General features: G+C 35.2%; 1 long non-coding RNA gene across 1 annotated transcript in view; it reads right to left on the bottom strand.

Moving 5' to 3' along the window:
• Nucleotides 1-16930: 16930 nt before the first annotated feature.
• The window catches only part of LOC107312663, a 29422-nt gene continuing 28236 nt past the window's right edge, over nucleotides 16931-18116 (bottom strand). The window contains exon 4 of the long non-coding RNA XR_001554539.2: nucleotides 16931-18053. This is a non-coding gene — a long non-coding RNA (uncharacterized LOC107312663). The remainder of the gene's footprint in view (nucleotides 18054-18116) is intronic.

Here is an 18116-nt window from a genome sequence, read left to right as displayed (position 1 = left end):
CTGCAATATTACTTTAGACTTTCAAAATAGCAGAGTGATTCACTAGAAACTGTGCTCAGAAAAGAAATGAAAGGAGATTTATCCTCTCACATCCCTCCTTTGCCAAACATTTGTAAATACGCTAGTAGCAATGGAATCAATACTGAAGTGGAACCACAACCAAAATATGATTATATAAAGATACCTTAAAATAAATAAATGTACTTAAAACCCCATAGCAGAAGCCCATCAATATTTGTTTTACCCAGTAAACTGATCCATACCAGCTAAACAGATGGATGGGAGAGTGTGAGGGCAATTAAGCACAGAAAATTTTTGACAGTTTTACAGTTTCAGAAACACCTGTGTTGCTTATTGCAGTGCATTGTGAACATAGAGACTGCTTACTGCAATGCACTGAGAACCAGAGACTGCTCCATAGTCCTCAGGGGCTTTCATTTCCACTTGTGTTGTGGAGTCCTAATGGTTCTTTTGTACAGTTGTGTTTTAATTATGGGAGAAAAAATTACATGCATTGATGATGTGGAGGCAAATGATGAAAGGAGGATTTCCTTCCCTCAGCTAGAAAACAGCTACAGAAATAAAGAGCTCTAGCCTCAGTTTCTCTTTAGACTGTGCTACAAGAGGTACTTGGAGAAGACCCCACAGAATGGAAAAATAAAACTAACAACAGAAATGGTGTAAATTGTTTGAAAAGTTAAACTTTATGGTTAGAATAAGCTATATAGGATTTGGGGTCAACTTTCTCTTCCTTTCTGCAAAAAAGAACATAACAAATCCATCACAACTGTATGCGTAGACAGACACCTGCTCATCAGCTCTGGAGAGACTATGTGTGATGGAGCAAAATATTTAGATAAAATGGAATTTGCAGAAGCACTGAAGCATTTCTCTGCTTTACCAAACTCTACATTTTTCTTATTCTGACACAAACTCTTCCCTACTCTCCCATTTGCAGAAAATACAGTGAGTGTTGACATGGGCTCTGTATTTTGACAGAACAAAATTTTGTCAGAAATAAACACCTGCCTTGGTTTTCTCCAGCTATTTTCTCCACACTACACTCTTCTTAGTATTCATTGGATTTCTTCATGTGCATTATCATAGCTCCCCATTCCATGTCAGTTCCTTTTACGCTTCCAGCCAGACCTTCTTAAACTAATGAATGTCCTCTCAACATTTATCCCACCCAATTTCTCCCTACAATTTGATTATACGCAGCCTCACAGGGTATTTATGCCACATGTATAATGATAGCAAACAAATTCAGTTTTATCATTCAATTCACTCCTCCTCCACTAAAAATCAATCCACATCACTCCAGAGTTCCTCTCTTTCTTTCACAAATCAAATTTTTGTCCATTTCTTTTTTTCCAGATAAATTAGCATTTACCACTTGTTTACCACTTTCCAAAAAATAATGTGAAATTTGAAACTGGTAACAAATAGTATATGGTATTATGTTAAGCAGGAGAAAATACCTTGTATAAACAGTTGTTTTCTACAGTTACTTGAAGGCTGTGATTTAAACTATTTTGTCACAGTGCAGTAATAAGAATTCCTGCAAATCAAACATTTTGCTTTATAAGACAGTTGTAAAAATGCGCTTGGTGATTATTCTGCATTTCCATGTATAATATATGATGAACCGTACTCTCTATATTTATTATAGATTACATTTTTAAAAGCATTCTAGAGCGTTTACCGAATTGTAGGTTCTTATTCATTACAGTAAATCCATTTGTAAATCCTCTTCCACTAAGAAGTATTAGCTAATCGGTGCAAGGGAGCATGGTAGCATCATATGTTAAATATTGATGAATAACAGTGTAATCAGAGATGAAATTTCTCTGCAGCGCCTGATCTTTTGGGGATATCACAAGCTATTGACCTACCTTCAAAACAAAAGTAGACCTGAAAAAATACTTGATTTAATGACAGGGCCTTAATGAATCAATTGGGATATACATTGTGTACTCAGAATTATAAGCAGAAGGAAGTAGGAAGTAAAACTTAAAGAGATGGTGAAAGAAAACTTAGGTGAAAGACTTTTATATGATGTGAATATCACTACTGCCTGACCTCTTCCTGGCTAATCAAAAGGCATTATCCAAATTCCTTTTGAACAGTGACAGGCACAGGGCATCAACCACCTCTCTAGGAAGCCTGTACAAGTGATTGACCACCCTCCTGGTGAAGACATTGTTTTAATATCCAGTCTGAACCCACAGATTTGTGAGCTCGCAGAAGCAGTGCCAGCCTCAGCTGCACTGCGAGGGGCATGGTGCATGCCCCTGCTGTAACCCTGGAGCTGCTGGAGTGGGTTGTGCTGCTTCTGGCCTCCAATTATGTCCTAACTCCTATACCCCAAGTATTACCAGGGCCTAGAGACAGAACAACTCCTACACAAAGCTCTTTCACATTACTTACTTAAACAAAATACATTACTCTTACCAGTAGTTTATCTCCACTCAGGTGGAGCTAGTTAGTCACATACAGTAGGTGAGGATCAGGCAGTAGCCACAGAAACAGCTCTAATACATGGCAGGCCCAACTTGGATGTCTCAGAAACAGCAGCAAATAAAGAATAAAATATGCCTGTAAACTCAACAGGCAGCTGTAGAAAGTAAAACAACATTCAGTGACTGAGCAATGAAACTTCCTTCACAGCATGCCAGAGCAAACTTCCATGGACAAATCAGCACATCAGCAAAAGGCCTTTTAAGGATTGCTTGTGCTGTGGGACCATTTATAATCTTTTCTTTCTGCTCTTCTCTAGCAGGGAAGAGTTCTGGCTGGAGGACAAGTCGAATGAAAGCAGGAGGCTTCAGAGAGCTCGCTGTTCCCTCCAAAATCTGTTCTGCTATGCATTTTCTTTGTTCTTTCATTCATCCTGCTCCCTTTTTCCCCTCAAGGGAGGAGCAACAAGCTGCAAGAACAGATGTTCCTAATTTTATTAGACACTTCATACTGATACACAGAGCTGTACTTCCTAGTTAAGCAATGACAGGGCTCACTGTATCTCATAGGAGCAGCATGATTCTCAAGAGGGGCTAATATATACATATAATGGTCCAAGACTGTATTTCTTATGTAAATAGAAAAACATAAATAACATTTTTATGCACTTACTAGAATCAGTGCCAGAGATTGCTGAGCATGAATTTGTAGCCAAGAAGCATAATCAAGCATTCTTTAATAAAAAATATAAAGTCACCTTTTTGTATGACGCGTAGATGCAAAATCCTCAGTTTCAAAATGTGCTTCATATGTACTCAGAATTGATTATTTTATGGATTTTCTAAAATGTTAAGCATAAAACAAGTTCAATCCATAGATCCATTTTCTTCCTCCTTTTATACATCTTTCTTCTTTATCCCTCTGATCCCAATTAGTGAAAATTTCTAATTCTTCTTAATTCATAAAAAGACCAAAAACAAAACACTAAAAGAATCCATCTGGAAAAGGTTAAAAAGACAAAAACAAATAAAAAAATTTACTTTCTGCTTTTCTCTAGGACAGACTATCTTGCGCTGAGGGTTTACAGAATCATAAGGGTTGGAAGGAACCTCCAGAGATCATTGCACCCAACCCCCCTGCCAAAGCAGGTTCCCTACACCAAGTCACACAGGTTGGCATCCAGGTGGGTCTTGAATATCTTCAGAGAAGGAGACTCCACCACCTCCCTGGGCAGCCTGTTCCAGTGCTCTGTCACCCTCACCGTAAAGAAGTTCTTGCGCACATTCATGCAGAACATCCTATGCTCCAGTTTCTGCCCATTCCCCCCTGCCCTGTCTGCACAAACTGCTGAAAAGAGTCTGGCCTCACCACTTTGCCCCCCACACCTCAGATATTTACAGACCATTATAGATCAGGTCCCCTCTCAGTCTTCTTTTCTCAAGGCTAAACAGACCCAGTTCATAGTTGTATAAACTCAGAGAGATTCTGATCCTGGTTATTTGGTTCTGACAGGGGAGAACAGTCAAGTCTCATTCAATAAGCACGGCAAAACCAGACTCTTAAAAGCTGAGGAAATAGTCATTTTCTTATATATTACACTTTCTATAGTAGGATATACTTACGTTAGTTTTAAATGGGAAAACAGTTCATTGTCCTAATCAGAATAAGTACCTGAAAATAGAGCAATGAAAACTTACTTGCCTGTTTTGTACCTGCATGATTTATTTCATTTGCATTCTTCCTCTCTAAGGGTTGTGTGGATGTATAGCTTATAGAATCAGAGACACATTTGAATTGGAAGTGACCCTCAACACAGCTGATATGAGTATTATTCTATGGTTATAAACTATTGTAGTTGCAATCATTGTGAGTGTATATGCGTAGAGTTCCCAGAAATTGCAGTCTAATAATTTTGGCTATTACCATAATAATTTTAAAACTAAAAAGCATAGAAGTGGTGTTAATGTGGTATATGTGACATAACAAACCCACAAATTTAAAAAAGCTTGCACGAAGTCACTTTGAACATAACTCTTTTTTTTTTTTTTAACTTTAAAATAAGTATCATTAGTGTCTCCCTAAAGTGACAAAGATCCTACAACTCTTAAAAGCACAGAGATCAGTTTAATGAGATGTACATATACACAAACTCTGAGAATAACTTAGAAATAACACTAGAGATCATTTTAGCTACATGTAATAGGAACATTAAAAAGAAATATATAATTTTAAATCTGTAGAATGATAGGGGTGTAGAACCCAATTGCCTTTTCTGCAAGAATAGTAGCATCCCAAAGTCAGGAACAAAAGATGGTGAGGTAGAACAACCAATTTTCAGCAATCAAAACAGATTTCTGCAAAAACTTTGCTAAAGTATTGAGCCTAAATGGCTAATATAATTACAGGAGCAGATATTGAGGAAGGTTATTAGAATAGTATTCTAAATATTCATTATAACATTTTGCTTTATATATATTTTTTAATCTAAACTTGTATAGCTCTAAGAATGAATTCAGATGGTAAATGTATTTTTACTTCTCTGACAGTACATCCAAATGAAATGAAAGAATATCCTATAAATTAAATTAAATTTTAAAAAGCCTTGCCAACCATCTACAAATTGCTATAAATGGTTATCTCAGAAGTTGCAGGGAGCTTTCTACTCTCAAATGGAAGCTTTAGTTTTAAGGTTGGTATTTTCAAGCATCAGATCTCAGGGTAAAAGCTGGCATGAGAGAAATAATCTGCATCTCTTCCGCAAGAAACAAGCAGCACAGCTACAGAACACGGCGCTGACTATCCCAAGGGAATGACAACCTTATTTTTTCTATATTTATTAATATAATTTTATCAAAATCTGCTGGTTTTCAATCATTTATCTCATCAGACAAGTAAACAGTAAAAAGAGAATATTATACAGCCTTGCTTAAAAAAATAAAATAAAATCACACACACACAAACACACAATTTTACTTTGCATTAAGTACTTCTTATATGTCAGAGCAAAGCAATGGAACACATTCTGTGGGGGAAAAAAAAAAAACACAAAATCACAACAGTGTAAATAAAACATCTTGAATATGAGAAAAGGCCATTCAGCCTAAAGAGGATTGGCCTTCATAATACATATGTTCCCCTAGGATGATGTCTAATTGCTTCCTGAATGACTGCAATGTGTGTTCCAAAATCTTTACCCACTAGGACCCACAGAGGTATGCTTTATAAGTTCCAAAATTGTCATTCCTTAACTTCTAATTATACCCTCAGCTCTATAGTTTTTGTTGTGTTTACAGTGGTAAAGGGTACTGATTTGCAGACACTACTTAGGGTTTAATCAGCTTCAGTTACCTTTTTAGCATATTTTTATTTTCTGTTCAGCTCTACTCAAAGTTCATGCTGCTGTTATTTTCCTTCCAAATTTACCCACCTAAATGAACAATTACATAAACTGTTGTATTCCACTGTCACATTGTCCTCCACTATTTTTCTCTCTCCAAAGATGCTGCTTGAACAATACAAAAAAACAATCCCACTGTACATGTTTATAATGAGAAATCAGTTTTTATATCTAGTGTACAGATCTCTTGACTGAGTGCCCCTAATAACGTAACTCTGCAGTTAAATCACAGATTTTTAGCAGATATATTACTCCAGGAAAAAGTTCATACATTTTTCAATCTTGATGGCATAGAATACCTTCTGTATTCGCACATCTTTGTTGATCTTCATACTTCATAGTAACTCATTTGTGAAGCTAAGCCTAAACTGGTCATAACATTACACACAATACGTAAGGGAGATATACAAAATTACTTTCTTGTATCTGCCTCTCTTGGGAATTTCATACCAATCTATTCCTAGCCAATATCCTGTGAAAAACTGCATTCGTAGTAAATGTAGTTTTATATTTCTACAGCTGCAATAAATTGTTTTTGTCCAATCTTCTACATCTTCAAACTCTCCCTAAACATCCCAAACAACTAAATTCTTTTTTTTTCTTTAAAATAAAATAAAATAAAATAATAATTAAAAAAAAAAAAAGATAAAGATCTGAATAACATTTTGGACTAAAAAAAAAAATACTGAATTTTAATCTAAACAGGTATTTCTTGAATTATAAAACTGTGAAAGAAAATCTAGCTGCATAATTACATCCAAATTATCCAATTTCATGCCTGTTAATACTATGAAGTCGAATTGTTTCTTAATCCACTTTGAAAGGCTTTTTTGATATTCAAATTGCCACTACAGAGAAAACGTGGGTGTCTAGTAAGATACCAAATGGACCTAAGCCACCAGAATTCTCAGTCATCTACTTACTGAAAATGCAGAGTTTACAATAACTGTTGTTTTGCAAAGAGCTTAGATTTCTAACAGTATTTCTCAGCTGGCGGTAGAAGATTTTTATCAAAATTGTAAAGAAACAAATATTTAGAACATGTCCTACAGAAAATAAAATTGAAAATCAGCACAGTGATTAAAGGCAGGATGCATATACTTACGTAGCAACAAAACATTTCAAGTTATCTATCTACCTCTTTCATAGTCACGTGCATTTATAAAAGCAATAGTGACTGGAATAATTTATAAATGGCAAAAGTCTTGAATGAATGCAAGTCTTGCAGCATTTTTAAATGCATCCCTTTGTTAAAAAAACAAAAACAAACACAAACAAACAACAGAAACAGAACAGCAATTAGTGCTGTAATTGTCAGAATGGAGACTTTGCAACCTTTGGCCATAACCCATTACAGTGACAAATATTAAATACAATGCAATCACACACTTCACTGGTGCAGCCACAAGAATCCAGGGTACTATAGGATTATCTGAAGTAAGACCTTTGAGTTTTCTTAAAGTAAGATATCCCTTAAGTTAAAATACTATTAAACTATTCACTTTCAAAAATCTTAAAATTCTGTGTATAAAGCATATGACTGTATACCTGTAATGGAGAATACTAATTTGATGATAGCTTTACATAAGTATCTCAATAAAAAATGTTTCTCTGTACTTGAAATTCTAGATGTGTAACAAAACACTGGTGTATCGATTTTAATTATTAACCAGTAATTTTTTCTAAAAGAGAAGTCATTTTTCAGTGGTAAAAACGTCAACTAGAACTGAAGTTGCTGCAAGAGTGAGATCCATCATCTTGGTAAACCAAACATTACTCATGACAGAGATTAACTCCTGAGTTAATTTAGCAAGATTTGCAGCTTGAGATCAGGAGCAGCTTCCCCTACCCCAAGTGGTATCTAATATTTTTAATAAAGAAACTAGCCAACTCAAAAGATACTAAAAAGTATGCAAAAATCTACATTCTTTGCTGGGGTATGCATGAGAAAAACAAACATTTTTGAATCATTTGACTTTGTATTCTCAATTTTCCAAGACTGGAAGATTATTCAAGTTCTACTTATCCTAAAGAATCATCATTTGGATGAGTAAAATATAAATGTTTAATTTTTTGTGCTGTCACTTCATAATTGTATCAGAATTGTTAGTACTAAAGAATCACAGATTTGTAGCAGGTAGGAAAATAAATATTTATTGCTCTCTAACTGAGTTAAGGATTTTAAACGAGCATAATGAAACATAAAAAGAACCACAAAGCAAGAAAAAGAATGTGCGCAGTAAGAGTTTAAAGAAAGCAATATTATCACTTCCTTTCATATTTCATTCCTTATTTTGTATGTTGGAATAATCATGCGCAATTCACTATGGGTCCATTTCTGCCAGTCACATAGAATATGCTATTCTTGCTCAGCTCAGTATCACCTACAGCAGTTTTATGTGTAGAGGTAAACTGGGACATGAGATCTCAGTGCTGCTTCTTATATCAATTTTTCCAATGTGCAAATGTTCTGATGACAACCTACTTACTTCTGATTTATAACTCCATATGAATTTACTTCTGAATTACTAAAATAAATAATTACGCATGTTATTAGAAATTAGGTTCCTTTACTTCATAGCCACAAAAAACCCACACACATCACGATAACTGCCAGCCTGTACCGCAAGTGCTGCCCCATGAGAAGCAGAATCCCATCTGAGTGAGCTGGAAATAAGTAAAGACAGTGGCAGAAAGACTGACCAGCATCATCAGCATAGACTTATCTCCCTAATTGTTATTCCATTCCATTGGCAAGGTAAGCCGCCACTGCTGGTGACATGCATTTGGACTATTTAACTCCTGCTGTGAGCTACAGAGACAGTTCAGTACCATCACGCTTAAAACTAAATTACACTTTAAGTCTATTCTCATATTATTTATTTATTTATTAATTTATTTTAAACCATAGCCAAGAGCACATGAAATACTGGTTCCATTATTCAAAGATGCCTAGTAGGTTTTGGAAAACACACAGGCACCACTGAAATAAAGGGGAACTACACATTTATACATGACCCTACAGAATTACATTGCAACCTCTATGGAATAAGCTTTGAATGGAAACTAGATGTCCAAATGCTTTAAGCAGATTAGCTATGCATACTTATACACTTATGTGTGACCCGGTGGCGCAGTGGTAGGAATGCCGCCATGCAACACTGGGGCCCGGAGTTTGAATCCCCCCTGTGGCGCAAGTGGTAGAAGTGCCGCTCTGCTACACAGAGGCTCGAATCCCGGGGGTTGGACTTGATGATCTCTAAGGTCCCTTCCAACCCGCACGAGACTATGACACTACGATACTATGATACACCTATTGCTATAGCTTGCATATCATTGTAAGCAACTTTCATATTTGTAGGCTCCCAACTATACAAAAAAAAAAAAAAAAAAAGCTAAAATTTACTGGCTTTTGACATGCTAGACGACATGTATTATTTCAAAATTCATTTTTCTATGAAGTCTATTGGGCAGGGGAGGACCTTCATGTAACCTTGACTGAATACAGGGTTCATACATTACATGCACACTGCAACTGGAGAAGTGTAGGTGAAGGCTACTGAGCACAATCTTTCCAGTGCATGGTAATGGTAGAAGCACCTCTCCTGATTCATTCTGAGAGCAGAGTGCAGCATTCACCACATTTCTTCTTTCTTACCTGCATGGGAAGGTTTAATAGCTTTACATGACCTACATTTCAAAAAAAAAAAAAAAAAAAAAAGCTTCTGAGAAATAAACAAGTGAAGATCTACAGCACGTTGTCTGTAAAAGATAAATTTCATTGAGTTTAGAGGAATTACAGCACTGCAGAGACGAAGGGAATATATTCAAATGTACTGCAGGTTATGTTATAAAGCTGGATTTAAAATTCTTCAGTGATGAAACTGTTCCTACTTAATGAATAACAGCTGCTCTAAATTAATCTATATTGATTAAATTTCATCTTGCCTCACAAAAAAATAGCACATTTAATTTAGAACATCACTATAACATCTCAATTGAAACAACTGCAAGATGAAAGCAACCACACGATGTCAGCAAATATTATCACCCTCCTAAGTCACACTGAAATTAGTCTTAGAGAAACCAGAAGGTTCTCTCTCCATCTCTTTCTCTAATGACTCTTGACACTGTTTGATCTATGTTTCTAAAGCAAAGCATATTTTCAGTTTTAACATACCAGCGACACACAGCCCATCTAGACCACTTTTTATCCTTTCTATTTTCCAACATACTTTTCTTCTTCATTTGGCTTTACAAAGGTTCAAAACAATACATAAGATGAGCTATGCTCATCATAAATAATGAAAGGAATTCCTCAGGTTACAATGCAAGAGCACAGTGCAGGTAAATGATGGATGTTGCTGCACACCATCTGAGCTGGGAATAGGTCTGCTTCAGAGCTAGTGACTTGCTTCGGAGCAAGTGAGCAAGGGACTTCTAAGTCTGAAGGTAATACACCCCGACTTTCAACACACAAGGACTGTTTTCACCTCCAGTCTCAATTGCTGGGTAAAACACACAGTAAAAGGATCCTACAAGTAGATACGTTTTACATTCAAGAAGTTGTAGTAGCTTCTTGTGGTAGCTCTTACAAGAAGTACGCTAGAGACAAATTATTTTACTTGTACAATAATGAAATGCTAAGAAGTCATTGCTTATCTGCTCCAGTATAGCTTATATTTTTATGTCTTCAGTAAGATTTTTTGGACACATTACACATCATTTGAATAGGGCTGGTCATCTGAGTAAAATGTTGTTTGATTATTTGTTTTGTAGGCTTTCAGTGTGGTGTTGCAGCAAGATGAGATCCCACTGTAAAAAGCAGAGATATGAAAGACAGTATTATCCTTTTTTATAGTTGCACTCATATTCTTTTGCTTACGGATAGTATACCCCCTTGAAATTAAAAAAGTTAATTATTCCTTCTTTTGCATTCAAATGTTCACAAGTTTTGTTTTGCAGTGTCTTGGGTGTGTTGATATATATATTTTAAGTGTTTTTTCTTACACAAAATGAAATAAATAAACAATTAGAATAGCAAAATTCTCCTTTTATTGCTTTGTGTTTTTATTTGTTTGTATTTTGCTGTGTATAATTCTGTATATCTGACACCAAATTGTACTCAGTGGCTCTTTGAAGCTTTATTAATTGCCAGATTTTTCCTCGTCTGTTTTCCTACACTTTTTAAGAGTACATTTTTCTAAAACAATAACTCCCACTTGCTGAATTTAATATTGTTTCCCAGAAACATAAAATCATGTCCCAGTCATCCTTTTTTCAAATATATACAGTGTTATTTTCCTATCATCTGCAATAAAACAGTAAAAGATAACACATAAATAACTATATTAACACTAAACATGTTCATTAAGTGCCTCATTTTCAAAATGTGTTACAGCTGGCCACTTATGCTTGGCTGAAATTCAAATAATACAGGACAAGCAGAAAATACGTAGTTGACTCCAGATAAGCTACTCAGATAAATGATTCCAGGGTAATTTGTGGACTACTTACACAAATGAGAAAAGTAAGGCGAAGTCTTCACTCACTGGACTCCTCAACAGCAGCGCAATAAAAACCTCATTCTGGAGTCCTGGAGGATACACTGAGTACACAGTTGAGTATGTAAGCATAGTAGAGTAGATAAAAAAGATATTAAAGGAAGTGGTACCATTGATACAGACTTGGATGTTCAAATCACGGAAATAGTAGGCTTTTTAGTATGCACTGTGATATATGGTAGATCTGCATTATATAATGGCAGGCTTCAGTTTTTTATCTGATTTTTTTCTACCTAAAAGAAAGCGCTGACAAAAACTTATTAACTTTAGTCCTCTGATGTCATGCCAACTGTTGGAGCAGTAGCGAAAATAACTTGATGCTCCACACTGCGGATATTTGTAGCTTATATACCCAAGACTTAACAGTTCAGTGTATTACTTTTGTTTTAAATTTAATGCATCTTTAGATTATGGTGGAATAAGAATTTTTAAAGAAATTTTAATGAAAAAAAACCAAAACAAAACACAAAAACACTTCAAATCTTTTGCTTTTAATATTTCCTTTACTAATTTATGAATTTCTTTGCAGCGATAATATGATTAATAATATCAATACACTTAATTGATCACTTATTTCATCTAGCTCTTTTTCTAAAGACAGTCTAATTATTATTTTTTTCTTTCTAGTCATTCACTGATATCAGGCTCTATGTTATTATTCCTATTCTTCAGAGCAGAGTGCCATGGCTCCCTCTTGGCCTAGTTATTAGTCAGTGTGAATCAACTATTGATTCTTCATTATTTTCCACAAGAAATCAAAGATCCAACACTGGAATAGAACTTAAATTCTGAACCTAAACCATTAGATCACTTTCATCTACTTGATATTTCCATGGGTCTAGATTTACTTATGCCTTTCTGAGTGTTGAGTAATTAGTAAGTTCAAACTCCATTTTAATTCACCTTATTCTAATTTTAATATGATAGCGCCAATAGCGTTACATCTTCATATACCCATTTTAGACCTGTATTATTAATACGTCAATAAATATTTCAGGGATTATTTAATGCATTCAGGAGTTATTTCAGACTTCTTTTTATTAGAGAAAAACTGCTTCTAAGGTGCTTACCACATTTCTATTTGTTCCTATATTGTTTTAAGGCAAAATATCTTAATTGTGTTTGTGTGTTTATGCCTGTCATTAACACCACAGAAAAACAAACAACTGAAAACCTCATTGCTTAATAAAATAAATTTGTAACAACATAAACGATCGCTTTCATTAAGAATACTTGCTGTCAGATAAGTGGAGATGCTAACACATCTAAATCAGTTTCTCAAAAAATTCCACATAACAACTTTTTTCAAATCTTAGTGCTCCACTAAATTAGCAATCTGAAAGCACAAATCCGTAGGATACATTCCAACATAAAAATGTTTTTGTAGTGTACTGCACTACCAGTTTGCATCTTCAGGGCTATAGCATTCTGTTTTCTGATTTATTTACTGTGTCTTTTTAGATATATAGTGAGATATAATAAGATCACAGCACAGCACATCAGATCTGCTGGTTACAATAGATATCTTTATCAGTGCTTTTGTATAGAAATCCTACCCTAAAAATAACAGCATATAAATAGACTTCTAATCTCTGCTTGTAATGTTTGTATACACTTATCTTTCTTTTCTTTTATATTCCTAATTAGTTGCAGTTATCTTATATTCAATAAGTAGACAAGTGATAATCATAAGAATTCATAGTCTGATGCTAATCTAATATTTGTCAGTATTACACAAGGTTACGTTATTGTCTTTTCCCAGCATTAATTCAAAGACCCAAATAAGGATCTTACTGCTTTATCTACATTAGTTGCTCTACTCAGACTTGCAAAATTTACATGTATTTCTTTGAACCAGACAGATGTTAAATCACCTTCTCTGTTTAAGAACATCTTTGTTGTGCTCTTTGTTTTTCAACATTAATTATGCTGATGATAATTAATGAGCTTTCAGTCTAATCAGGAGAAGGTCCCCTCTGCAACGCCTATTTCAGTATATAATTCAGTCTCAGGAAGTGTTGCACAGCCTTAAGGCCAAACAGCACAGACTGTTCATAAAAGTCTTTCCCCCTACCTCTCCTATCTGCATGACCAAATATCATTGGTCATTGTCAGTCATTTTGGGGTGGCCTCTGGCTTGTGCAAATCCCCCAGACTATATGCAGAAATTTGTTTGGAGAGTGTGATTTGGTATAGGTCAGGGTAAAGCATGCTACCAATTCAAGAATAAAATGAACAGTTTCTGTTAAACTGCACAGATGCATATTGGTTTACTGGTACAGTTTCAAACCAAAACTTTGGGTGCAAAAATTCTATGGGGTTGGAGTCATACTAAGACACCTGAAAGAGTCTCTAATCCATAAAAATTAAATTACATGGAATTCATTTGAACACAGCTCCAAGGGTCAAACAATTACTTGTATTTTCCAGAAAAGCAGAAGAATTTTTTTCATGTCCTTCTCATCCCCACACATATTGCTGTAGAGACAACTATGCAGCTAATCTGTCTTTGACCTCTTCTCAATAACCTTGTATAAAGTAAGGACCTGTCAAAAATTGATTTAAAATCAGTTATTTCTCCCTAGGGAATCTTATGCACTAAGTCTCTTAGAGGATATTAATCAGTTTCATGATCTGTAAAGGTCCAACCTTGTTATCTATTGACTTTGGACTAACTGGGTGTTCTTTAAGGCCTACATCACGTCCTTTTTTGTTAGAAAAAGGAGGCAAAGGAGAACGATGAGATAATCACACAGCTCTCCTGCTGAGGTCTGTTTATATATGTCAAGTTTCATCCAGTGATTGAGCCTTCCAACTCCGCATTTTCTGACTATACCCTTTTTGACACTGCATAGTTCTATCCTCTCCTGTCTGCAAAATTAAAATCTTCTCTGGGCTTTAAAGGAAAAAAGTTTCCATTTTCCTCTCACCTGCACTGATTTAGCATGTCATGAGGGTATTTTTTCTCATATTTGGAGAAAGGCTGAAAGACCAAAGATGAAGCAAAAGCCATTAATTCTTAAAGGCCATTCACCTTCTGGCAATTCCATCATTTATTGCTCTTCTTTACTGCTCTCTGACCTCACTTTTGTACTGCTTCCTCTCTTGCTTTTCCATCTCTCATCCTTTTCATTGGTATTTTTTCTTATTTTTTTATTTTTTTATTAAAAAGATTCTACCAAAAGTTCTGGCTTCTGCATAACATATATGCAGACTATATTTTATGCAGAACAAAATGATAGAAATTATATTAAGTAACAGAGTTTTTTGCATACAGGAAATTGAATTTTGTATTAATGTTGTTGGTGAAAATAGTATTATCTTGTTTGAAGTATTGAAAGGAAGTCAGCAGCCTAAAGCCTGACATCTACTTAAACATGCTTCATCAACCTCTATTTCAGGGACGTTTGAGTTTGTGTCTCTAACAAGACCACAGTTTAGTTGCATTTCCCACAGCAAGGCCAGCACAGCCCACTAAATGTGCCAAATGCAATAAGGGTTACAAAGAGGGCTGGTTGTCTGTACTATAACTGAATAGTTTCTGACATGGAACTGTCACGGGTTAACCGAAAATCTACCTGCGTCCGTGACAGGGGGCCGCTGGCCCCACAGGGCCGCTAGCCCAAAAGGAAGGAAAAAGTTAATTAGCAAAGAAAACAGCGGCAACGATCTAAGGAGGCACACTTATTTACTAAATACTATATCGAACTATAGGATAACACAATATAATTGAAATTAAGGCTAACAAATCAAGCAAAACAGGAGAGAGAATGAGTCCCAAAACCGAGAGGCCTACTGTAACTCTAGGCAAAATGGCTGGAAGGCTCCCACAGGCTCTCCTGGATGCCAGAACTCGAAAGACGTCAGTCCAGCCTGGGAGTAAGATAATATAGTGTCCAGGTCCCGTGACTTATCTCCGACCGTGATGTTCTCTGGGATATGTAGTCTTCTTCTGTAAGTTGCACATCCGGTAAAATTATTCATGCTTTATATGATGTTAAGATGTGGAATACTGATAGCAAAATTACAAAATTATAAAACCATGACAGGAACAAAGGCTGGCAGCGCAGTGGCCCATACAAGCTATTTGTGTTCCGGACTGTGCATCCCCAACAAGTATTATGCTAGTATAACAGTGCCACTAATTAGCTCAGATTCTCATTTATGCTGAGTCAGAATGACGTACTTGTGCTTTTTCTGCTCTCCTTGCCATTGGCATGACTCTAACATTAACTTGAAACTGTCAAAAAGTTACTTTATGCTTTCTGAGAAGAAAAATACTCCAAAATCTCTTCCTGCCTGTTCTATCAGGTAATTAAAACACTAGTTTAGACAATCCGTGAAAGTTAGTTTTTCTTCTCAAGCAAAATGTAAGGCATATTAAAGGAAATTAGTTTTTTTTGTAAAGTGGAATTCCATTTAACAATTTCCTCTAGTCATTTAATATTAGGCATTTCAAGTGTTCTAACTGATAGGTAGATATATTTTAATATCCAGTAATGATTAATGGTCACTACTGTCAATTTAAAATAATGTTATTAACATTATATTGACACTTTCAACCAATAACTCCTTCTAAGTATTTAACTCCATAAACACTTCCAATAGCTTTTTAGATGTTCAGTAATTTTTTGCAATGTGAAAGACAGTTACCAGCAAAAAATTTTAACAGTTTTTAAACTTATTCATTACCTATTTGCTACTACAAGCTTTCAAATTCAGACTCTTTACCAGCTGTGATATTCAACTCAACGTATCCCATATCTGATAGGCAGTGTATATGTAAAGCTGATACAACTGAAAAATACCTCATTTGTTCAACATGCGAAGTGAAAAAGATGATTTAGAAAACCATTATCTAATTGCTACTGCTTAATTATTAAAATTACATTATTAAGAATTATTTTTTTGCCCCCAACAATAAAATACATTGAAGCACTGATGCCTACATTGCTTATAACTGCATTAGTTTTCAATAAAACACGTGGCAATTTTTTCTGCTATTAAGGAGTAAATTCTGAAACAAGAGGGACTATTAATTACTCATTCATTTTATATCAAAACATGCATTTAACACAGGTTTTTGTGTGTGTGTGGAAAAGCAAAAACTGGCAGACAAATAACTCATAAGTGACACTAATGAGAAATGGGAGATGGAGTGGAAAGGCTTTAAATGTGTCCCATTATTTAGCAGCATAATTAAGAGCACAGCTCTAGCATGGCATTTTATTACAGAAATAGGTAAGATCCCATCTCACTGCAAACAGGTGTTGTAATGAAGCAAAGCAAAATCATTTTTATGAGGTTCTTCTGGTCCAAAGAAGATTGCAGATTTATTTTAAGCTACCTTAATTTAAGAACACAGATCTTGGGAAACAACAGAGACAGTAAAATATGATATGTAAAACCATTTCCAAAACTGTTGATTCAAGTTTCCCCAGAGAAAAAGAAAACATGTTTTCTCTCACACCTTATAAATACTGTTTGCTTTCTCACAAATAATGTTTGGTTTAAACAACTGTTATCAAATGAAACTCATTATATGCAAAAGACATTACAACCTTAATGTAAATGAACCTCCATGACAGATTATTTAAAAGAAAAATAAGGTTGTTATTTCAATTCATCATGAAGCTTTAAACCTCCATAAACATAGCCACTGAAATTTTGTTACAGATTTCTCATAGTTTTACAGTTTTATCATTACCATTTGCTGTCAAGCACTGCAAAATAAAGGTAACCCTACATTGTGATCAACAGAAGATCTGGAGTTAGATTGAGTGATGCAGTATTTACAAAGGTGTAATTAAAAGAAACATCTAGGCTAATGCTTGCTATTTGCAAATTCCAATAGCATATGCATAAGTTAGAGTGGAGAAAATTGTACAATTTGATTACCCTGACTACAACCTCTTTTATATATTACAGTATAAACAAACAAACAAAAAGCCTTATAATGAAACTATGCGGCTGCTTTTTTGGAGAGCAGATCTTTTCAATTTAAGGTTAAAATACGTTAGTATACTAAGAAAAACTGTAACTTCTTTCTTTCAAATAGAATGCCTGGAAAAAAAGCAATCCATGAAAATGACAGAACACACTGGAAGTCCTTGTCGAGCTCTTATAGAATAGTTTGAGAAGCACTCATGCTGATACGCAAAAAGCTGTACTGTGGGACAGCTTGACTTGTATCATAAAGGTTAAACTTTCAGAAATGTCTGTAAAATGCGGAGAAACACTTTAACCTGTGGAAGTATAACAGCTAGAGGCAGATTTTGACTGTGTTACTACCTGTTTTGGTTTTTTTTGTTTGTTTGTTTTTGGTTTTTTTTTTCAGGTGAGGAAAACACACAAAAAACTACAACTAAAAAGATGGCTTTTTCAAAAGGTTACACAGCTGAAAACACACAAATAGAAGATATCACATGAGACAGGCCAAGAAAAAGATTACACAGACTTTCACTGCAGCACTGACCTCGTAGTAGACACACAGAGCCACAAGATGAGATGCGCCATCCTCTTGGTTCAGCTCCCGCATGATCTTGGTGTGAGGACAGCAGACTGTGTTTTCTGAAGTGTGGTAATGAGCTTTCCTGGGAATAGTTATACTGGTGAGACTGTGCATTTCACTTCTGAAACAATCATTTGGATACTTTATGTAAATGCATTACCTAAGAGCTTCAGTTATCTGCAAA

This window comes from Coturnix japonica, chromosome 4, assembly GCF_001577835.2.
Source record: "Coturnix japonica isolate 7356 chromosome 4, Coturnix japonica 2.1, whole genome shotgun sequence".
Classification (NCBI taxonomy): domain Eukaryota; kingdom Metazoa; phylum Chordata; class Aves; order Galliformes; family Phasianidae; genus Coturnix; species Coturnix japonica.
This window is presented reverse-complemented; position numbering and strand designations above follow the sequence as displayed.